Source organism: Falco naumanni, chromosome 17 (genome assembly GCF_017639655.2).
Source record: "Falco naumanni isolate bFalNau1 chromosome 17, bFalNau1.pat, whole genome shotgun sequence".
Classification (NCBI taxonomy): Eukaryota; Metazoa; Chordata; class Aves; order Falconiformes; family Falconidae; genus Falco; species Falco naumanni.
In genome coordinates, this window is record NC_054070.1 from 5,662,351 (window position 1) to 5,685,888 (window position 23,538).

Genomic DNA, 23,538 nt, shown 5'->3' on the forward strand with positions numbered 1-23,538 from the left:
GTATGGGCTATGGCTCAAAAGCCCTATCAACACCACCCTTATTTAATAAAAAAAAACACCACCCAACTTATTTTCCAATAAAGTGTGAAACATCTGCTTGAGATATTTGAGGGACTGTAGAACTACAGATGCAGAATGTCAAAAGGATCTAAGCAGTAACTGAAACACCTACTTCAAAATACAGATTTCAAGCAGGTCAGACTATATGCATGTTTTTCTGCTTGTTATTTGCTACTTTTAATACACTTCCTTGTCATCCCAGCTTACGCTGAAGCACAGATCGCTATTTCCAGGGGGTTTGAAGCACTGGTGGCGCACTGGGAGAGAACTCCCTGGTGCTGCCAGGGTTTCAGGTGCTCCTCTTGTACGTCACGCGATGGTTTGAACGTTCACTGCTTTATGTTTCAGCGTCTAATTTTAGATCCCTTGAACCACACTGGGTTTCTGTCTTTGGGAAAGGACTGTCATCACATTAAAATACTGCACATTATATTGAGTCTGTCATAACTCAGAAACATATATCAAGGAGAAGTGTCGAAATGTTAATTTCAGGAATAAGATTAGTAATTTGTCTATTATATGTCCCCTTTTTGTTTTGCCAATTGCTATAGACTCGGCTTCATCTCTCACTTTTGAAGGGAACTGATGTTTGACTTTTTTCAAGATCTGCCTTATTATATTCTCTGCAAAGCAAATCTGAGTTTTGCGATTGCATATTTTCTGTCAAATATTTCTCCTTTAACATGGCAAATTAATTCCACATCTTCCCTGCTTTTGAAACTGCCTTGAAAATTGTGTGTTTTCTATGAGCTCAGTTGTGACAAAATGTTAAATGAAAGTAACAAAATATCTTCAACACAAATGAATTAAACTAAATCTTAAAGCAGGTTGCTTGAGTGAGAAGGCACAGACGTTCTCCCCACTGCCTTCTTTCAAACACTTCAGAAAACACAGTTATGGGGACAAGCTGGAGGACACAGTTTTCTTAAAAGAAAAAGGGGTGTGAGGGGAAAAGCCAAAGCAAGCCAGGACGGAGCTCTGTGTACATCAAGCTACAAACTGCCCTGAGAGCGATGAAGAAGCCTGTGCTGCTGGAGCTCTTCTTAATGATACCATAAACGCAGACGCCGCTGCTGGCAGCACAGAGGTGTTGGTGCAGCGAGAGCCCTGTCCAGGACGTCCCACCCAGACCCCAGCTGAGCCCCTCGTCTGGCTGCTTCCAGCCCGACAGGGCTCATCTGCATTTGTCCACCTCTTACACTCCCAAACATCTTTGGAGGTGGAAACGCAAGCAGCATTAAGACTGTCAGCTTGAGAGAAATGGCAAAAAGCAATTAAAGATTAGAATAAACAAACAGGAGGCAACTGAAAGAGCTGAATATGAAAAACAACTTACTGCTTTAACTGCACCAATTTAAGCACCTGCCCTATTCTTGATGTTTTGCTTTTTTCCCTAGAGCATTTTCCCATGAAACGCTGTAATCCCAACAGTCCATGACACAGAAGAGCCAGGGCTACCAAGAGGAGGAATCAGGCAAACCAGCGTCTCATGAATAAGAAGTGGGATGCTGAGAGGTCTTGGGGTAGAAAGAGCAGCAGAAAAGCAAAGATGACATTCCTCACAGTTAGCGGAAGTGTTTTACTCTGCCGAAACTTGAAATAGCCAAGAAGAAAGAGCTTACATAAAAGGATTCAGAATAGCTGCAACATCAGGAGAAAAAGTAGTGCAAGAGACGTGTGTTATTGTTGCCCGAGACTGTGAAGTATTTTCGTCCATGCACCCAGAGCTAAGCACCTACTTCCATACATTAAAACCTAAATGAGACGTACCCGCATGAAGGAGCTAATGATCTTTCCACACCACTTGCTTCATTTGTCACCACAGCAGCGGGGGAAAAGTCCCACAAAACCCCCCAAACACACAAGACCCTTTCTTCCTCTAAATCTCGGCTTCTCTGCTGGCTTGGCATGCTCCTGCCTGGGGTAAGCCGAAGGGATAACTGGGCTTTGTCTCAGCTCAGACTCCAGTTTTGTGTCCGATACGTCAATTTCTTGCAAGGGACATTTATGCCAAAGAACAAACGCTGACAACGGCAAGCATCAGCTCTGGGAACAGTGCCGTGCCGATCACAGTGAGCTCCCGACAGCCCCCAAGCCACCAGCGGAAACCCCTCCAGGTGCCAGCCCATTCCACCCTGCCGGGGGCCGTGCCCCCCGGTCAGCCCCCGGGCTGCCAGCACCGCAGCAGCAGGCGGGGAAGATGGCACAAGCATTTTAAGCAGGCTGCAAAATCATCCGCGGCCCATCTAGCTAAGACTCTCTACCCCCTTCCCTCCGTTTTTCATCATCTCCCTGCTCCAGTTTTCCCCGCAGAGCCCAGCTTTGTTCCAGGAAAGGCAATGCCGCTCAGCAGCAAAAGCACCAGGTTAGATCAGGAAGATTTCATTATTTTTTAATACTACGCCTCCCACCCCCCCTTGGCAAATGGGCACCCAGGGTTGTGCATGCCAAGGACGTGCCCTGGGAAGGGATGGGAAGGGATGGGAAGGTGGTCCTTCAGCCCCTCCTGGCAGCAGGGACGTGTGGTTCATCACCAGGATGGCGAGAAGGACCACGCTGCCTTTCCCCAGGGACACTTTTCCCGTGGGAGTTTGGGAGCTCACACTGAGCCCCCTCTCCTTTTCCAGGAGGAATAAACTGCAGAGGGGAGAGCTGAGCCCTGCAGGGCTCCCAGCTGCCGACAGAGGCTCACCGTTTTATGCATCACCAGCAGTAATAAAGTGAGCGTGCAGGCCAAATTATTTCCTCACTTACATCTGTGCAACCCCATTACCCTTTAGTGCAGTCACACAGGCATAACCAAGGGCATAATGTGAAGGCGGCGCACCCGAACAAAGAATTGCTGCTGCTGCCTCGTCCTTAGCTGTGCCGCTCCGTCGAGTGCATCTTTAATGCAAAGCTCTGGCAAACTGATAGCCAACAGAGGAGAGACATAGGCAAGCTGCTGAGACAATAAAATTCAGTGCTGAAATAAAAAAAAAAAAACCCACACCGTAGTTTCAGCTCAGGATTTGAAGTAGAAACAATCACGCTAATTGAGAAAACGTGTCCCAGGAAGGAGGCAGCTCTTCCACCTGCTCCCCAGGCAAAGCCTTCTGGAGGCACCACAGTTGCCACACAACAGTTGGACTCCCTCACAAGAAATTTCATAGAAAAGTACATAATCTTATAATCATTGCCTCTGTAAACAAGTCATAACATCTCGATTACAGTGAGGGTCCCCTGTGCTCTGGTTGTCTGTATATAATATTGCTAATTTAGAAAACAGAAGAGATTCTCTGAAGTTCAGAGACTTGCCCACCTCCCTCCAAGTAGAATCTAAATGGAGTTTTCTGCACTACCCATCTGTTCATTTTAGACAACATGTATACTTTTTTCAAGATTAGACTGTTTTCCTCATCTTGATACAGATCTGTAGAGCTTTTGTAAGAACAATCCGGGACACAGATTCAAGCTGTAGTGAAAGATCCCCTGCACTGACAGAGCAGCCCTGGTTATTGCACAAGTATTTAAATAAGAAAGAAAAAAAAAAAGCAGACCAAAAATACCCATATGCCTTTTCGCAACTATGAGAATTATGGGCAACTCGTATGAGATTATAAAGGACATCAAGAAAACCCATTTGCCTTTAGGTACAGAAGGGGGTAAGCCTTAACACTGCCGCTCATTTGTTGGGGTAGCGGCTGCTGGCTCATTCCCAGGTGCAGGGACCCAGGAAATCAGGGAATGCTACATCCCGGGGGGGAGCACCCCCTGCCTGGGAAGGGCCCGCGCGCCAGGAGGGGAGATCAGGTCAGCTCCTGTTAGCTGGAACAGATGCTTGTGGCAGATTTCATGTGGCCCTTTTTGGTTTAGGAAAAGGATTCGTAATCTCTTCAATAAATGAATAGCAGCATCCTGGAGTAATTGCCTTTGTAAAGGGATGGATAGAAAAGGAAAAAAGAGCAACTTGTTTCCCAAGTCTGGCGAGTGTAATTGTTGGGAGCAGATTTCAAGGAGAGAACAGAAACAACCCATTTGGGTGCTTTCAGCTTACTGCCATAAAGCAATTAGTGATCATTTTTTCATTTATTCACCTTCCAATGAAACAGGTCTGTGAACTTTTCTGCCACGGGCAACGTTCATAACAAATGGAAAAGAAAGCGACTGCAGGGCAGGGCAGGGCAATAAGCGGCACCAGCCCTTGCCGTGCCCGGGCGCTGCGGAGCCCCACGCTGCAAGCTGCCCTCTGTGATCGTGCAGCACGTTGCAGCCACAGCAGGGAGCAAAGCTGCTCCGCGCTGCCTGTGCCTGCCTTCAGCGAGGGAAAGATGCACGCTTGAAACACCAGGCAAGGAACTGCATCCTCGTAACCATCACCGAGATGGTCCCAGAAAGAAGGAAATACAAACTGGGAGGCTTATTTCATCCCGTTGGGTGGGATATGAAGACTTCTTTCAAGGGGAAGAATACGTGTACGTATAGCAATTGTAAAGCTCCCGGCAGCACCAGACACCCTGAGAAAGAGCTGCTGCAGTCACGTCAGGGACCCCGCTTCTCCCTTTCCACCCCATTTTCAGAGATCCGAGTATGAGCAGCTGGTGACAATTCCAACCACAGCAAAAACTTCCATCTGAAAGATGGCAGGATTTGATTTTGAAAACTTCCCCGTCTCCTCCTGTCCTTTTTTCCCCAGAGCAAGTATTTGAAAGCTGTGAAGCCCAAATTCAAAAGCAAGAGTCACCAAAGAGACTTTAAACAGGAATCATGAATAAACAACTTCTTTAACCTCAAGCTCATCCAGCACCTAGACACAACATGTCATTTTTCAAGCCCAAAATTTCAGACTCTGGGTACTGTACTTTCATCTTCCACCATGACAGCTTGAGCTTCTTAGAGCTTCTGCGTCCACGCTTTCTCCACAAGTGCGTAGGAGAACGCTTTGATTACCATGTGGCAGGTGAGGGAGGACACGTTTCTCCCCAGGAAAGGAGGCAGGAGCCTGCTTTGCACACACTTAGGGAGCCCCAGGTGAGTGCAAAGCCCCGGGAAGTGCCTCACTCACAAATCCGCTCCTGGGAAGCCTCAGCAGATGCACCAGCCACGGGGCAGCCACACAGCTCGCTGACACGCTGCTGCGCTGCCAGAGAGGTGCATCTCGCGGGGAGCTCGGCTCGGTGGGTGCCACGGGCAAGGAGCAGAAGAGCGTTAGGAGGTGTGGTGGACTCCTCTGCCAGGGGCACAGGAACAGCGGTGGGGAGGTTCTGCAGCAAGGAAGCAAATGCACTTTAAGTGAAGAGATGCCTTTTTGTGTGCATTAAGGTGGTGCATGAATGCCAAAGCTTTCCCTGTGCCTCCTCCTGTTTCTTCACCTCCAAATCCAAGACTGGATGGGCTAGCTGCTCACTCCCTCTGTCATTCCCTACCCTTCTCCATAGCAGAAAGGAGAAGATAGGAGTTGACAGTACCTAGATTATTTATAAGGATTAACTCCCACAGGGCTCCTCCTGATGCGCAGCAAACACTTGTTATTATGCTACCCCATCCTAGTGAAAACCACTCGATGCTGATGCAGTAATCAGTCGTCCGCAGAACAAAGTCCTTTAAAAAAAAAGACAGGAGGAGACCGGCTTGAAGCCCTAGCAGGCTCGAGCATATGAACAGCAAGGTAGCTCATGGTTCGGTTTCATTCCCCTGTGGCTCTCATTTCCTTTCCAGGTCCCATTCTAATAGACTAACAAGAGCAGAAGTAGGTGCTTCCTAATAATATTAGATCTCTTTTGGGAACAGACTGCCCCTCTGCACGGAGAATGCACCCGGAGCGTGAGCACATTCAAACAGGGATTCTGGGCTTTTCTATTGACCCTTCTTACAGGTTTTATCAGTATAATACCTTTTAAAGCCAGAGTAGATGTTTTAGTGCAACCATTGTAACCTTTCCAGAGGTTGAGTTAAGCTAAAATCTCGCAGCTGCAGGAAACACTGGGCACCTTATGTGAGTCATCCCATCAGCAGGCAGCCCCAGGCTGCCAATCCAAACACATTTTAAAAGCTAATCAGGGCCAAATGAGGTGGATAATTTGGTGGATATTCCCTGGACACTTCCTAACTCCTCGCTGCTTTTCACAAGGAATCGGGGTGTAAAGGGCAATGCGTTGGCTCAGCTGGTGTCATTGCTGGGCAGATCCCATGTATGGCAACGTTTGACCTTAGCTGCCAATTAGAGGCAGCCAAATGGCCCCTCAGCCGGGCTTTTCACAGCTGCGATAGTTGCTGGCCGGCACGTGGCTGTGCTAGACGTCGCCCTCCCGCCTGCTCCGGGCACGCAGAGTCCCCAGGCACTGGGGTCCTCACCACAGCCACGTCAGGGGTACGGGACCGACATCATCGGCAGGTGAAAACTTGTGACCTGGGGCTCATGGGGTGATGCAACAGTTTGCATCATTCTGATTTGCACCGTTATGGTTCGGACACACTGAAATCTCTGGAAACAAGGTATTGCGCTTTGCTACTGAGAGAAAAAGCAGCTTTTCTTTCCAGAAATCAGCTCAACTTCCCTACCAGGGAGAGAAAAGAACTGTGCAGCTGTGCTCTCCCAGCTTGGGGAAGAACAATTCCATCAGGCCTGGCCTCACAGCACAGCATAAGCAAAGGGTTAGGATCATCTGCAAAGATCACAGCAGGGAGAGAACTTTACAGCACCCCGCAAATTGCAAGAAACACCATTAATGCTAAAACAATAACCCTCTGCACATACACACCCACACAATCCTGCCCAGCACTGTGCCACCGGGGGCTCAGCAGCTTCTGCATTCAGTCAGTGTAGGTGGGTTGAAGAAAGGGAAGCATGTTCTTTCCAGATGAAGAGAAAAACTCCAGCAGCCAAAGGAAAGACGTGAGCCCAGGCTGGTGAGCCCCACAGAGCACGGAGCAAGGGGCGCTGTGAAGGCAATGGATCAGGCACCGTTTCCAGCTACTGATCTGTTCCACGCTCTGGCTAATTACCACTATTTCACCTTGAATATTAAGTTCCATTTAATTCAGTCTAAATTCCAGTGCAGATCTTTGAAAAGAAAGCAAGCAGGAGGCTGGGGACCCAGGGGAAGCGTGGCTAGGCACTGTGCAGGAGCAAACCTTTGCTCCTGGCTGCCTCGGCAGAGACGGGGCTCCCAAAGCAAAATGCACCCTCCCGAAACATCTCTGCCTTGGTACCCGCAGCCCTTGTTCCCATAAGGCCCATCTCAACTGCAACGGTGAAACTGAGCTAGGAGGTGTTGGAGCAAGGTACCGACAGACAGAGCTCACGCCGGGTGTGCCGGCTCGGTGCAAGGACCAGCACATCTCCACCGCAGCCCACTTCGGCCCAGCTCCCGTTCCGCTCACCATTACAGCAGGAGATTGTCTGCCAAAAGCACATTCAGCACCGTGACTAATCTCTTCCCCTGATGGCTCTCAGCCCCACAAGGGAGTGTCTCCAGGGGAGCGTTTCATCTTGTTACAGGCTTTTCTACGGAATAGATATGTGTGAAACCAAAGTAAAAATCTGAGCCATGGGTGCCTCATGAGCCAGGCAGCCTCGCTGTCTGTTAGGTGCTTGCATGGTTTGCTCTTCACTTGTGATTTCTTCTGCATTAGTAAGTCCAGTCCTGAGAAACACTACTTATCTAAATTATATTTTGGGCTTTATTTTCCCTGCTGTAGAAGGGTAAAAATCCAAAAGCATGCACAATGCTTAATATTTTCCCAAACTTTTATGTAAGAGCATCCAAGCAGACAATAAATGCCACAAATAATTCTTGTACTTTCAGAGAAAATCAATGTCCTTATCAACAGCAAGTGGTAGCTGCAGTTATGAATATTTAACATACAATGTTTCTGTGAGGTTAGAAATGCCTTGCATACCCCCAGCCCAGCCCTGTAATAAACCCTATGGTCTTAGGGGATATTTTTTAATAAAAAGAAATAAAAAACATTAAAGCTAAGTCATTAAGTGCTGGAAGTAGTCATGAATGCCCATTGCAATCTGTGCAACCCATCAGTATAACATATCCGTAAGTTAGGGCCACTTCCTAATGTATTTCAAATTTATTTCTTTTTGTATGATAAAACCATAAAATGTTCTTTGCATTGCTAAATAAACAGCAAAGCAGTTCACTTTAGGATGATACCAGTACTCCAAAACTAAACCAAAGAATAAGTCAAAACCAAGGGCAGACCCATCTGTGCATGTTAAGTGCCGTTGTTATTGCCATAGCGCATCCAGAAGAGCGAGGCACCGTGATTTTCCCGGATTTGGCATTACTGGATGCTGGAGGTGATGTAGGTATTGCTCCAGGAGCACCAAACCCAAGATATCTGGCCAAATGTTTTGGCCAAAAGCCTTTGCTTTCTCTCTTTTGCCTTCTGGCCTTCAGTCTACATGGTTTAAGTTCTCTGAATTTTTTATTTTTTTTTAAGCATAACAAAGACTAAACACGTGATTAGAAGAGCCAAGCCAAGCCAGCCCAAGCCCTACATGGCTATGTGGCTCCTGGAGCGAAGGCACAAAGCCCCCCAGCGCCCGAACCCCTGCTCATTCAGGCACTGCGCTCTTGGGAGCTTTCACTCTGTTCTTTTCTACCGGGCAGCCTGCTGGAAGTTTTCATTAGCTTTTTTTCCAATTAGATATTCTAGAACTGCCTGGCTGCTGGTGTTCCTCTCATCTCTCTACCTTGCCAGCTAAACCCTACAAGTTTACAGACAAACACTGAAAATAAACCAATGACAGCAACAACGCATCCGATCACGCCTCCCCCAGGCTCAGAAAAACTGTTTACAGCTCGTTCTAATGCAGTTCCGAAATGAAGGTTCCTGGCTTTATTTCCCCAAAATCTTTTAGAATCCTCTCAAATTTATAAAGTTATTAAAAATATTAAAATTTGTCCTCTAGGAAATTATAGTAATTTGTAGCTACATCCAAATTTAAAAAAAACAAGCTTAAGTGTATTTTTTCTTAGAAGATTACATCCTGAAAAGTCTTCCCAAGAAGCTCCAGCAACAAAATGTTGGTATGTGGGGATGAAGCCCAGGAGCCGGGGTGCATTCTGCTGCCAGGTTTGCAGGTGATGCGCCCCGTGGTCCAGCAGCGCTGCAGGAGGGGCAGAGCTGCGCTGCTCGGCGATACACGCCAGCAACACGTATGCGTGTTGATAAACCTCTGTGCAGCTGAGCCCAAGGGCTGCGGGACCCAGCCCTGCAAACTTGTTGAGGTCCTGGGGTGAAAATACTTGATTGAGCTATTTTTGATGTTCTTCAGATGAGATCCTGGACTTTTTAAATAGGTGATAGGATTTCTGGACGGATACTGAAATTTTCAGTGGAGATCTCCCAAAGCCCTGCCCTTTGCTGGGTAGGAAGGGATGTGAATTATGGAAGTTGAATAAATACTCAATGTTAAAGCTTCCCTTAACTAAATGACTTGTATGCATAAATAACGTGGGGAGCTGTCAATAAAATCATCCACAAATTCTGTCAAATAGAAGAGTAATTATGGCTTCTGCTTGTTAGTAATAAAATGATACATTAGCTGAGCTTACACATAACACAAACACCTTCTGATTTCATTGAAGATTAATGCTCATGTGCCAAATTACCAGACTCAACTTAATTGCTCTTTTTTTTCTTTGTTAAATGATAAGCAGCAGTGGTTCTGGTGACCTTGGATTTACATAGACCTTCAGTCACAGGAAAATCATCTGCTTTAATTTCCCACTCGGTAGCTTCTCTAGGGGCCGCAGCATCCCATGTCCCCTTCTGAGCTGGAGCTGCCCTGCAGAGCCCAGCTCTGGGGTTCATGCCCAAGAGGATACACCTGAACCCACGGTCCCACAGAACTGTTTTTGCCTCTGTGTGACAACCTAAACCTCCCGTTTTCATTTCTGTGAAGACGACATAGCTCCTTTTCTTTCCCCGTTTGTGTTTTGCCACAATACATTTGCAGAAGAAAAAATAATCACCCAGCTACTTCCCATCTCTATGGCAACGTCGCGCTCTGGCTCCAATTGATAAATACTTCACAAAACCCTCTTACTGCAGGTTAGTTGTTGCAAAAATTATACACTATCACTCACAAATAATTCCATAATATTTAACATGTTCTCTGGGTGAAGAGTAATGGCCTGATTTTAGCCCTCGTACATGTGAGCTCCCTTCATTTTGCCCGTGGTTTTCAGACAGCAGGGAAGTGCAGACACAGCTTAATCCATTTCTGCGTCCAAGCAGTGCATTTGCAGGTTTCTGCTCGATATCTCAGTAACTAAATGGCTTCACACGAGAACGCAGGACGGTGAGAGCATGAGATCCCACCTACAACCATTTGCAGACGGCCACTTAGAGAAAGCTGCTGTTGCACATCTGCCCGTTACCTGCTCCTCCCACCCCAACCCTTGCTCCATAAACCCACCTCTGCCAGTAAAGAGAGAAAAGAAATACAGGAATGTCCTTGCTCATCTCCCAAGGATAAAACCTGGGTAGGACTGAGCAGAGAAACCAGGGGAGAAGGGAAGGTTTCCACATTTGTGTTCTCCTTCACAAGCAAGGAAAGGGGCAGAACTGCCTTGCCCAGATGCCCTGGGTGTCCCTGGCCAAAGCTGCTGGCCTTCCTCCTCCTCCTTGTTGGCTCTTCTTCAGTGGAATCTGATTCTTTTAACTTCAGGCACACCGAGCCAGCAGGAGCTGTTGTCCCTGCTGGAAGGGCCCTCCAGGCAAAGTTCAAATGACCAATTAGTGTCCCTATGTACTTCTAAGCTGCTCTCCCAGTTTGCAAAGGCTGAGTCAGTAACCTTTAAAAATGCAAAGCTTATGGTGGGATGCTCGCAACCGCATCCTCAACACCACTGCCTGGTGGTGGGAAGGTGTTGCTGGGGTTCACTGTCTCATTCTCTCTTATGCCACCGGTATTTCAGGACCTCCCCAGCACACAAACCAGGTCCTGACCTGGGCTGACCTGGCCAGATCCAGGCGCAGGGAGCACCCCGGCACATAACACCCCTTCGGACCACGACTCCTGCTTGTTGCTGGTCCCTACGAGCCAGCGTGGCCTGGGTGCTTCAGCGGCCACATCAGCCCCTGCCTGTCACAGCCCTGGTAAAACGTCTCAGGAAGAACGTGGGATATTTGTGGACACTGAGCTTGGGATGCCTTTCGGGATGCCCAGGAGGTAACAGGCAACAAGCACTTGCTTCTGCATTGACAAATCCGTCAGACCACAGCGTTCAGCAAAGTGTTAGATCTGGATCTGAAGGCGTCCAGAGAAGGGAGTAGCTGGCCAGATTTTCCCAGTAGCTAATGAACCTCAAAGTTCAAAATTTCTACCTTGTTAATTGGATTTTTCTGGCTTCAGCTTAAAGCTACTGGGTCTTTTTGTAGCCTTCTCTGAAGAAAGAGCCTTTCAGTACCTGGAGCTTCCTCCCTGTGAAGGTACTTATCCCACTGAAATTAAGTTACAAGCTTCTTTTTGATAAGATAAACAGACTGAGCTCCTTAAGTCTATCACTCTAAAATATTCTCTCCAGTGCTTAATCATTCTTTATTAATCTTTTCAGCTCAGTGACATGGCAGCAGAAAAGTAAAAAAATAAAATAAAATAAAATAAAATCACCCTCAGGAAATAAGCAGAGAAAAAGAAAAAGCCCCACTACAGGAGATAAAGGGATATGCTTTCCGAGGGAGAGGATAGTCCAGGATTTCACAAAAGACACTGAAGTTGTTATACAACTATAGTACAAAACTACTCCAAAGACTCACTGAGGTGCAGCACTGCTACCCCGCACGGGGAAGGGCGAAGCGAGCCGAGGGAAGCTGCCCAACGCCAGTCTCTGATAAAGGCACATCTTCTGTATTTCTTAAAGCGCCTGACACGCGGAGTTGGAGTCAGGCTGATAAGGTGGGTTGTCCTTTCAGTCAAGGATGTCAACACAGATTTCAACACATTCTTACAAAACCCCTTACAGATGCACATCAGACAGCGGAGGAAAAGGCAGATCTCTATCACAGCGCTTGTGGACCTGCACCAGGGACCACTTCAAAGATGAGTTTATAATAAACATAAACTAGGCTTAAATCAGGCGCTGCGAACCCGATAGCCGGGGCTTCTATACATGATATTTACTGGTTTACAGGTTTATTTGCCGTTGCAAGTCACCGAGCGCTCCCAGGATAAACCAGACCCCTGAGACGACACCGAGATTTCCAGCCCTCACACACAGCTCATCCCCCTCCTCGGAACTGCCATGCCCGGCAGAGGGGCACCGTGCCCCCCGCCACCCGCCAAGATGGGCACCGCCAAGCCAGAGCACCCCAGGAGGCCCCGGGGCACAGAGGGCAGCTCAGCACCCATCCCCGGGGCACACAGGGCAGCTCAGCACCCATCCCCGGGGCACACAGGGCAGCTCAGCACCCATCCCCGGGGCACACAGGGCAGCTCAGCACCCATCCCCGGGGCACAGAGGGCAGCTCAGCACCCATCCCCGGGGCACACAGGGCAGCTCAGCACCCATCCCCAGGGCACACAGGGCAGCTCAGCACCCATCCCCGGGGCACACAGGGCAGCTCAGCACCCATCCCCGGGGCACACAGGGCAGCTCAGCACCCATCCCTGGGACACACAGGGCAGCTCAGCACCCATCCCCGGGGCACACAGGGCAGCTCAGCACCCATCCCCGGGGCACACAGGGCAGCTCAGCACCCATCCCCGGGGCACACAGGGCAGCTCAGCACCCATCCCCGGGGCACACAGGGCAGCTCAGCACCCATCCCCGGGGCACACAGGGCAGCTCAGCACCCATCCCCGGGGCACACAGGGCAGCTCAGCACCCATCCCCGGGGCACACAGGGCAGCTCAGCACCCATCCCCGGGGCACAGAGGGCAGCAGCCTCGGCGTGCCGTAGGGGTGTCCCACCAGTTGAAACGTGATGGATTCATTTTGGTCCAAAAAGGTCACTGGTTTTGAACTTCTCATCACAAACTGGCATCCAATAGTTTCTCGGAGAGTGAAAATCGGGGCTGGTTCCACAGACAGAGACGTCTGTGGGACTGTGCAGATGCTGGATTACACCCACAGGGCACACTGCGAGCTGAAGGCACTCCTTCACCTTCCCCTTGTTACCCGAGCCCTAGCCCACACAGAGAACTGCAAAATGCCCGGTCACCCCACACTCCCCCCATTTACACCTTCATTCCTGCTCGTTACCACACAGCAATCATTGCTCTGCTATGACAGCGAGAATTAATGCTCTTTTTTGCGTATTTTCAGTTCAGTATAGAAATGATACTGGTCATCTTTTGTTATCTTCTAAAACTCCTTGCTCCTGACTTTAACAGCTGGCTATAGTTAACACTTGCAAATCTCATCTCGTTTTTAAAAAATGGTTCCGTTAAAGATGACACTGACAGTGTCATTTGTTATATTACTGACCCTTTCGCTTTATTCACTTATAATTTAATTGTCAGTTAAATTTGATCAAATATGTCTGAAGTGAAGCCATTTGCACTAAAAATAATACATCTTCCCCCTTTTATTCCCTGTATTGTGGCAGGTGTTGCTTGGTAATTCAATCAGTGCCTGCCGAAAGCTGCTGTTTAATTAATAAGAAAATGGCTAACCATGTAAGTGAAAAAAACCAGGCATGGATGAAAACCCCTGATGAGAAACGATGGATTCTTGTTAAAATTCGGACATTCTCATTTACACTTTCGCTGGATTAAGAAGAACCAGGCGTGGTGGAGATGACAGCGGTCGCAGGGGCACTGGGACTTGTGCTCCTGACACCTACGGACCAGCAGCGGCCACCGGCACAGGCTGCCGAGGCTCCCCTTACTCCAGCTCCTCCCCACAGAACGCTTGTGGCTGCCAAATGGTGATTAATGTTGCATTCGTTTGGAAATGCAGCGTTTATAAAACAAAGAGAAATTCACTTGTAAACTCTCCGGCCTCGGCAGCCCATGTTGTCACAGACTTGGGAAAAATCCCACGCTGCCAGGGGGATGTTCTGAGAATGGCTGATGCTTCACAGCCTATGAATTGAAGAAACATATCCGAGTGATGAACTGGATATTTTTCCTGATTAGTATATTGTAATTAATCCTCTAAAGAATCCTTGCTTAGGAACTTTATTAAATCCCATTAAGACTAATGAATTGTTGTTGTTTCCTAATTATATAGTTGTTTCTAGTCTAATGAACTGTATATTAATAGACTTATAGAACAGACATTTTACTTTTAGGATGGAAATACTTTAAATAAGAGATATATATTCTTGCTAATAGCATCAGCTGTCAGCTACAGTCTCTTTTAATGAATCTATTGGAAAACACTGTCCTTTTGGATACAGATTTTCCTTATTTTGTTAGCTAAGGCAAACAACAAGCCAAAAATGAAACACACTCTGATGTTTTATGTAAAGCAGATATTTTTGCTCCTGTTAATGCAATTTCTCATTACAAAACAAGATCACCAGGTCTCTACAACTGGCTGAATATTTCTGACTCAAGCCATACCATAGAGGAAAAGCAGTACAGTGCAGGATGGCTGCCCCACTAGAGTTTTTTCCTTCACAAAATAAATCAACAACATGGCTGGTTTCCCGGCTGAAAAACCCATTTCAAAGGAGATGCACGTGGTGACAACATCCACTTTCCCACCCCAAGACTTGGAGCCCACCAGCAACACACAAGCTGGAGGCAAACCCTCGTCGAGACACACACAGCACCAGCAGCGAGATAACTGTGATGAGCAGCGCTGAAAAACGAGGCCGTACACAGCTTTCAGCGCCACGCTGAGGGACTAAAAAGCCCCAAGCGTTCTTTAGGTCGGTTTTGGTCACTAGCCTACAGCAGGCGAGATGCACACACCACTTAGTACACATTTATTTTATTGTCCTCACTAAAAAACGCATTTCCAAGGTACTTTGCAACCACTCAGTAGTTCTGCTGAATTTTCTCCTGCAGGAGCGAACTTGCTTTAAGGCTGGCATCTAACGCAAATAGTCCCGGGGCACTTCTGTGCCAGTTTGCCCCCAGAGCTCTTCAGCCCACGCAGATGACAGCATTACATGGGGGGTTGTGCTTCATTAATTCCCTTTCAGCCTCCCACGCACACACGTCCTCCCACGAGCAACCCCAGGAGCCGCCTCGGTTACCTGAGCCAGCTGAAGCCGTCTGCGAGCGGAGCTGCTGCTGCACCTTGCAGAGGAGCTGGGAGCTTTGAAGCCCCACCGCAGGGTCAAAGTCGGCGTCCAGGGCTGGAATCAAGGACAAAGCGGTCAGAAATCCTGTCCTCGTCCTGGCCTTCTACGTCTGCTCCCTGATGAGCTGCCCTAGCACAGAGCCCCGGGAGCGCTCGGAGCTGGCAGCTGGCAGCAGCTGGCACGGTCAGCCCTACAGCTGGTTTTATCCAAAGAAGTAAACACAGTTTCTCTGCGAGTATCTCCTGAACTTTTCCTGAGGATATTTTGTAGGGCAAAATAGACATACTCTTAAAAAAGGAGCTGCTTAAAAAGTAAGAATTGCTACTGCTTAAAAAAAAAAAAAAAAAAGGTCATCTTGAATGCTAATAACATATAATCTTCAACACAGTGCAGCCACACCACAGATTAATTTCAGCACAGAGATTATGTTAATATACAAAAAAAGTTGTGATATTGAGTTAGAACAAAGATTTTTCATTTTAGTCACTGTCTTTGGCACCAGTCAGTAATGCCTGTTTCAAAGTAAAGTCAAAGGCCCCTATAATGCACTGAGTTAACAGTAATTATTACAGGGAAAGGCATAAAGTTTAGACCAGTGTCACTTGATCTGGATCTGACATCAGTTGCTTAAAGTAACGAGTATTTGATGAGGAATGACAAACTCCTCGTAAGGCCAGTGATGCTTCTTGCAAAGACTTGGAGCTTTTTTCCTTCCTAACCCGGGGACATAACTAGGCAGCAGGTCCTCACTTCACTGACGCGGTACGAGCCACTGCAGTCGAGTCTAGAGTCAAGCTAATGCTTTTTATTTTTATTTACACTACACTGAAGTTTAACCCCACTGAGATAACAGTTCAGGAGGCGGCGCAGGGCACGTTCCCGTGCTGTTGGAGGAAGCTGAAGCTTTCAGCATCCTTCTGCCACATCTAACTGGTGTTTACTCAAAAAGCTGTGAACCGTTCAAGCCTTCTGTACTCTGACTAGGAGATGCAATCAAATGGGAAGGAAATCGCTTCCAGAAGCAAGCCATTATGGGTGTAAGACATAAAACTAGCAAAGGCTTTTAGGAGTGCTGCTCCAGCTGCCCTGGGATCCCCAGGCACTCAAGGACACCGAGCCGGGGACACGCTGGAGGGCTGCACATCCTGGCCAGCCCACAGCAAAGCGCCACGCTGCTGCAGCCCGGCCGAGCCCCCAGCTCGTCAGCCACGGGATGCAACACCTCCCAGCCTCACCGCTGGCTCCAGGCCGCGCAGAGCTGCTCCCCCCGGCAGAAGGCCGGCAGCCCCCCGCCACTGCCGCCACTTGTCCTACCCTGCCTGCCCCGACAGCCCTGGCACGCTCAACAGCTCTGGCCGTTGGGGTAACTCTCTGGGGAGGGCACCACAGGCTGTACTGCCAGGTACTGTATTTATGACCACCTGTTCCCTGCCGCAGAGCTGGGCACTCGGGGGGATGGGGAGAGGCTCTGGAAAGGGAGGGTGAACAGCAGCGCCTTCCCCACCGCCTAGCAGGCTGGCACCCAGCCATCCCCCCCATACGCGTGGCAGAAACTCCCTTTCTACTCACTTTCCATAAGAGATGGATACGCTTAGCCTGAACAAGCACATTATGGACAGAAACATTAAGCTTTATAGGTACACTATAGCTGAACGAATTAAGCTCGATAGTCTCTTGGGAGGCTGATATCCAACCAGACCCATACATCATCTCTTGCACTTTAACCACCTCCTCTCCCAGCAAAAAAACCCAGAGATTTTCCTCCTATTTCTAGAGCCTCCCACAGGCACAGTAGCTCTTTCCCTTAACCTACTGTCATTGGGAAGGGAAAGCCAACCCTGCTATCCAGGTACCCAGCCATAACTTCCAGTCAATTCTCTGCAGGTCCCCAGGGCAGCTGGGGGCTGGCAGCGACCCCTGCACTGCTGGCACAGACCCTGCCCCAGCCCCCCCAGTGGCCCAGCTCACTTTTTATTCAAGCCTACTTTGAATTAAAACTAACACCTCCCCACAAACTTTTACTATCAGGGAAACAAACACTTGAAGGATGCATTACTCATCTTTTAAGAATGGAAAGAAAAATTCAAGAAGACTCTTCTCATTAAAGAAAAAATGTGACAGTACCTTTAAAGACCCTGGAGAGAGAAGCCCACCCACGCTCCTCGGGACCCAGGGTTACAGGGAACACCTGCTGCTTCTGTGGGAGCCTGGTCAGGAGCGGCTGGGAGGGGGCGAGTGCCAAAGCACCCACAGGTGAGCCCCTGCCCCCCTGGGGGAGAGCCTGCTGCCCCCTGGAACACTGCGCAGGGGTGGTGGGTACCCTCTGCCCCCCAGAAGGCTGCGCAGGGGTGGTGGGTACCCTCTGCCCCCCAGAAGGCTGCGCAGGGGTGGTGGGTACCCTCTGCCCCCCAGAAGGCTGCGCAGGGGTGGTGGGTACCCTCTGCCCCCCAGAAGGCTGCGCAGGGGTGGTGGGTACCCAAGCACTCAGCTGCAGCGTTGCCTTCCCAGGGGCCAGCCTGCAGCAGGGGTGCGCAGCACTGCCCGCGCCTGTGCCGGGGAAGCATTCGCCTCTTCCCCATCTCCCAAAGTCATAAACTTTCAATCAGACTTGCTTAAAATAAAGAGAAGAGAAATGTCAACTGTGGGAGAACCTTAACAAATTACAGAACAATCACTTAGCTCTTGACAATATTGGTTAACGACACTGAACACAAACTCTGGCTAATTAAAAATGAGCCGCTCTGCTCAGGCTCAGCTTGGCTCCAAACAAACTTCTGGTATTTTGAATAACACCAGTCCTAGTACAAAGAATGCAAATGGCTACCTGTACAGGGATGGGACACATGCAGATTTCTGCGTTTGCCAATTCTCAAGGCATTGCTGGGGATTAAATAAAATGTTTTGTCGCAAAGTCACAGCATGGGTAGGTGTTATTACATTGCTTCTACAGTAGCAGAAGCAACATTTCAAGGCTGAGTGGGAGACAGTGAAGAAACACACAAAAGACCTAATTCTTTGCTGCTCCCTCACATGTGCGTTTGTTCCTGCCAAGGCAGACTGCTGCCATTTGATATCTTTGCATTTACACCCTCCTCAAGCTTCTCGCCTTGTTTTTTTGCCAATGAAAACAAAGGCAAATTGCAGCCAACATCCCATTGTTACCATTTGGCTCTGGCTGCAAGGACAAAATTTCAGTATAATTAGAATAATATATATGTTATAATTTTCCCACATTTTTCTCCTAGGAAAAGCACAAGGAGACTCTTGCTTTCCAGGTCAAGAGCAGATTTTCCCCCAATTTTTCTTTTTGGAAGGCTCTATCAGTATTTGCTTTGCAATATGTAAGTATGTTGCTCCTCTACATTGCTCAGAAGCGTTATGAGTTTTAATTAGCAGGTTTTCAGTCTTTCTGACTCATTATAATAACAGACAAGAAACCACAGTTAAATTAATAAATCAAGTTTCTCTCCTAAATTGCTGTTGGGCAGAACTCAGAATGTTTTTAATATGTCTAATTATGTTTAAGGATCTTGTCAATCACTATACTAATACGCATCTCATGGAGACTTTTGGAGTCAACAAAAAGCTCTGGCTGGGCCCAGGGCAAGCATTACATTAATATTCCCTTCTCCTGAGTGCATGCTTCTGTACGATCAAGTGCTTTTCTATAATGCACACAAAAGCCACTCCAGTCCTGGTCCCGAACACCCTCAGAGAAGCCTTTACCAATGGCAAGGCTGAACCCAGCCCCGAGGCCACCGTGGAGCCACCCCCAGCCTTGCCGAGAGGCTGTGTCCAGCCAGACCCCCTGCCCTCAGCCCACGAGAAACTGGTTTTCCCTTTGGACAAGAGGAAAGAGCTTCCCTGGCCACCCCGGCCACTGCTGCTGCCCTGCTTCCAGCACCGCAGGAACGGCAGGGCAGCATGATCTGCTCCTTGTGAGCAACCCACCAGATGAAAAAGCCTCGCTGTGTTATCCTGCAGGTGACCAAGCAGAAAAATTCTTCGTTACTTGACTCTCCGTTTCAAACACTGATTCAAGAGTGGTAATTGCATTTAAGACTCGAGCATCTTGCTACCACTTGCCAAAGAAATCTTGTTTGGAGAAGACAAAGAATCTTTGGGGAATGGAAGGAGTATGAAAGTCATAAACACACAAGCCTTTAAGTGTTTTCTCATTGTTAAAAGTCTGAATATTAAATACGATGGCTTCTCCAAACACTCCTCCATCAGGGACGGGTTTCTAGTCGTGTCAATGGCACCACGGGATATATGCATAAATTAAGACTGGCAGGATTGGGATTTTCACTTAAAATTACTTTTCTGCTGTTAGAACTAATTTAACAACTACAGGATTTTATTTGCAATTTAAAATAGATCGGAAAGAGACATTTTCTCTGCTGACCCCTCCCAGCAGGGAGCTCAGCGGCCCAGCAGCCCGGTGGTGCGGTGCCAGCGCCTGCTGCCGCGCTGGCACCAGGTGCTGACGAGCCCAGACGATGCGTCTTTAATAGACCCTGTGCTGCCAAACTTCAGACCAACCCACAGTTTGGGGTTTTTTGCCTTTAGCTCTAGCAGAATCACCAAATACAGGCAAAACTGAGCAGTTACTGTGACAACTGTCTATCACGTACTCCACAGCACACACGGCTTCGCACTTTCTGTTCCTGTTTTGCATTATTTACAAAGCACAGCTCCAAACAATTCACTTAATAAGCACGACTAAAATAATAACAACTTTCTCATTTCAAAAATACAACATCTGCCATCCTCTTTACTGACATACATGGGCTAGAACGGGAAGGGGATGAGGACTTGCTTTTCTCCCACTTGTAATCCATCCTGCCTCCAGCAACGGCTGATACCTGTATGCCCCAGAGAACAGACAAAAATATATGTTCATATATGTTTACTGCTGCCATAGAGATAGTGCCCCTGGCTAAATGGACAGTGTTATTTCATAGAGGAAAATTACATTTTCTTTCACTGGGTTCAGAAAGGCAGCTAAGAAAAACAGATGAGTACTAAAATATATATTAAAAATATATATAAAGCAAAAAGCGCTTCTGTAAATACCTCATAATTCTAATGTGTTTTTTTTCTAAGGAGTCAGAACAGTTACAGATTGACCTTTCACCCTGAGGTGCCAAGAGAGGCGAGGAAGGCACGTGCTGGGATGCTGAGAGGAGAGCACATCCTGCTGCGTGTGCTGACCTGGGGAGGCTCAGAGCTGTGGGGAGGGCAGGACCCTCCTTGGGGCAGCTCTGAGCTCCATGGACAGGCGGGATGGGGCGTTGGAGCTTTCTAGACATACCCATGGGTCGACTCATGGGGTGCACATCCAAATACAACTTCTGCCGCCTCGGGAGAAATGACAACCTTGCAGGCAAGTCCTAGAGAGTGCCCAGCACCTCGGTGCTCCCAAGCAAGGCTTTTTGCAAGGGAAGAGGATCTGAAAGTGCTGGATGAGGGTGATGTGCTTGCTTACTCTTTAAAAAGTTCTCTTTATCTTTCTTCTTCCCCTCCCATGCAGCTAAAAACCAGCCTTTTGAAAACAGACATCCAGCACCTCCGCCTGACAACCGAGTGCTTGAATCTTGCGGCAATGTAAGCTCCGAGTACTTCACAGCCGGAGGAAAATAATGCCATTAATACAGCGAAGGGATCTAGATGCATTAGCTACACCCAAGAGAGGGCTCACACTGCACCTCTTAAGCATCCGAGACAGCAGACGGAAGAGCAGTACTGGAGGGGGTTTGACAAGCACGCCTCTCCTCACGCTGTTCCACTTAGGAAAGCTCTGAATCGCACAGACACAATAACGACAGAGGCGCATCCTACCCCCGGGAAGCACTAAAAGAGCCCAGGGTGCCATGAGCAAGTTTCATTTTTCTGCTTCCAGAAGCACTTGCCGAGGGTCCCGCAGGCAGCGTGCTCTGCCCACGTGTCCCCAGCACGTGCATCCACGCAGGGTGCGGTGACACAGACTGCCCAGCCCGATACGATGCTCTCCCACGTGTGGAGCAGCTGCTCAGCACAGGCTCTGGAAAACCACAGGGTTTTACCTGTGTTCAAAGGTCTGAAGCCAGCAATTAATGGAATTAATTCTTCCCTTACGGAGCAATAGGCTGAGTGACACGGACTGCGGAACCAGGGGAACAGTGTGAACCATCACCTTCCACATTTCAAACCTTCAACTTTGAGAATCCAGGCAAGCTTAAACTTTGGAGGATCAGCCTGCAAGTTGATTGTTTCACCATCAGAAATCATTGCTTTGTAACTATTCACATGAAACTGCAACATTTCCACCCACAGCTGAAGTGAGCAACGTGTGGAAGAGTCACAGACACCTTCCTTACGTATTACATACATCAAACTCCTGAAGAATCCTGCGGCCATTTGCAGACCGTACATCAGTGCTTGTTGTATGTGTCAGGCAGTTTGCGTCTTATTTCGACGCTAAAGAAGAGGAGCACCCGTGTACTAGTTATTGCTTGAGAGGGGATCATAAAGAGCATATTGCTAAGAGGTTTCTCATTAGTAGGAGAGAGCTGGAGATTGTATGATTCATCATCCCCTTTTTGGAAAGCTTGCAGAGTATGGAAACGGCACAAATACAATTCCAGTTGCAACGAAACACCGTGTCTTTGAACATTGGCTTTGCTGGGCAGTAATAATCATCTCCATTTATTTTATTTAATCCTTTAAGTGCACAAATGCAAAATGGTTCTGTAAGTACCCAGAGGACAAATGAGGTTAAAACATTCATGGGCAGCAGAATCAAGTCAGGCTCACACTGCTGTTTTGTACATTCAGCCCTCTATCATTTTTGCCAGAACCATTACTAAGCAATCAACTTTAAACATTTCAGACCTTGGTGACAGGGCTTCTGAGTAAAATGTCTGTCCACTTTTACTGAAATCCAACTCTTCATTATAAAAGAGCTGCACAGACAAGATAAAACATAACAAACATACCTCACTGTAGTATAATTGCACTGGAATTAGGAAGAAACTGCAGGGTTTTTGGAAAGAGACTTCTTTTCCCCGAGCTCTGGAAAACCAGCCCTGCTCTGAGCTGCAACCTCCCCAGCCCCAGGCTTAGGGCAGCCCCGCTTCAAAACAGTGTCTGTGCAGAGCGAGGGATGCGATAGCTCCGTACGCAGATGAGCAGGGAGCACTGGCAGCGCCGGGCAGCCCCCGGGCAGGAGGAGAGGGAAGCCCCCCTGTCGCCGTTCCCCCTAACCCAGCTGCTGCCAGCGTGGACCATCCTGCTGCTACGGGGGAGCTGGGGCCTCTGCCAGGTGTTAAACACGCACAGATACTCCAGTTTGTTGCGGTCGCCATCTTAATGTAAATTTACAATGTGAAAACTAGGAATAATTTGACACCTAGGAAAGGAAACTATGAAACAAAAGCCTGAAAACCTTGGCAGTCTCTTTGAAAGCAAAGGAAATGTCACAATTCCTTAACTGCATCTTTGTTTTTGCAGGCAAATTACAAGTCCAGGTTCAGAAGTGTTTTTGTTCTGCCATTCTGCTGTGACAGTCTGTGCTGGCAGCCTCTAATTCATTCAGGAAAAGCCACAATAGAAGCAGAGAAGAGAAAGTGACAACAGTTTAGTGCAGCTCCCGTCTCCTCCCTGCCAGGCAATGGCAAGTGCTGACTTCCCGTGTAAAGGGGCTTCAGGACTTCCCAAGCTCTTCTTACGCTCCCCAGCTCCTGTCCGTGCCTCCGCACGTTTTGCTCCAGATGATCCCAACCTGAACTGTCACAAACTCCCCGGTTCACCTCTCAGCCTGTTGTCTTATCTAACAGACCTCTCCGCCTGATCGGTCCAGGTATAAAAGGCAAATAAGATGCACAATAATTAACAGAAGATCTGTGCTGTTCCTGTAGCCCAGGAACTATAAATACTATGTATTTAATATATTTATACTATGTATAAAAACTATAAATATAAATACTATGTATTTTTGGAGCCCTCAGGGATACAGATTCTAGAAGTCCGGTATATGGTTATTATTCTTCTAAGGAAAACAGATTTACCTAATTTGCAATGAGCTCTGATGGCGGGTAGAGGAATTTAATTTTTTTTTTCTTTTGATAAATATACTGCAACTTTTCTATAATCCCTATTAATCTGATCTCCTAGGGAAAACTCTGCTGATCCATCATCTTGTGGCAATCTTAATTCCTTTAGTGCCTCCAGGCAGGAGAAATGGATCTCCTCATACTAACCTCTTATGCCTCTAAAAACTCCAAGTGAAAACTC

General features: G+C 48.0%; 1 long non-coding RNA gene across 1 annotated transcript in view; it reads right to left on the minus strand.

Annotated features, from left to right (window-relative positions):
• LOC121098716 overlaps window positions 1–15,342 on the minus strand; it is a 99,558-nt gene extending 84,216 nt beyond the window's left edge. The window contains exon 1 of the long non-coding RNA XR_005831331.1: window positions 15,217–15,342. This is a non-coding gene — a long non-coding RNA (uncharacterized LOC121098716). The remainder of the gene's footprint in view (window positions 1–15,216) is intronic.
• Window positions 15,343–23,538: the final 8,196 nt, after the last annotated feature.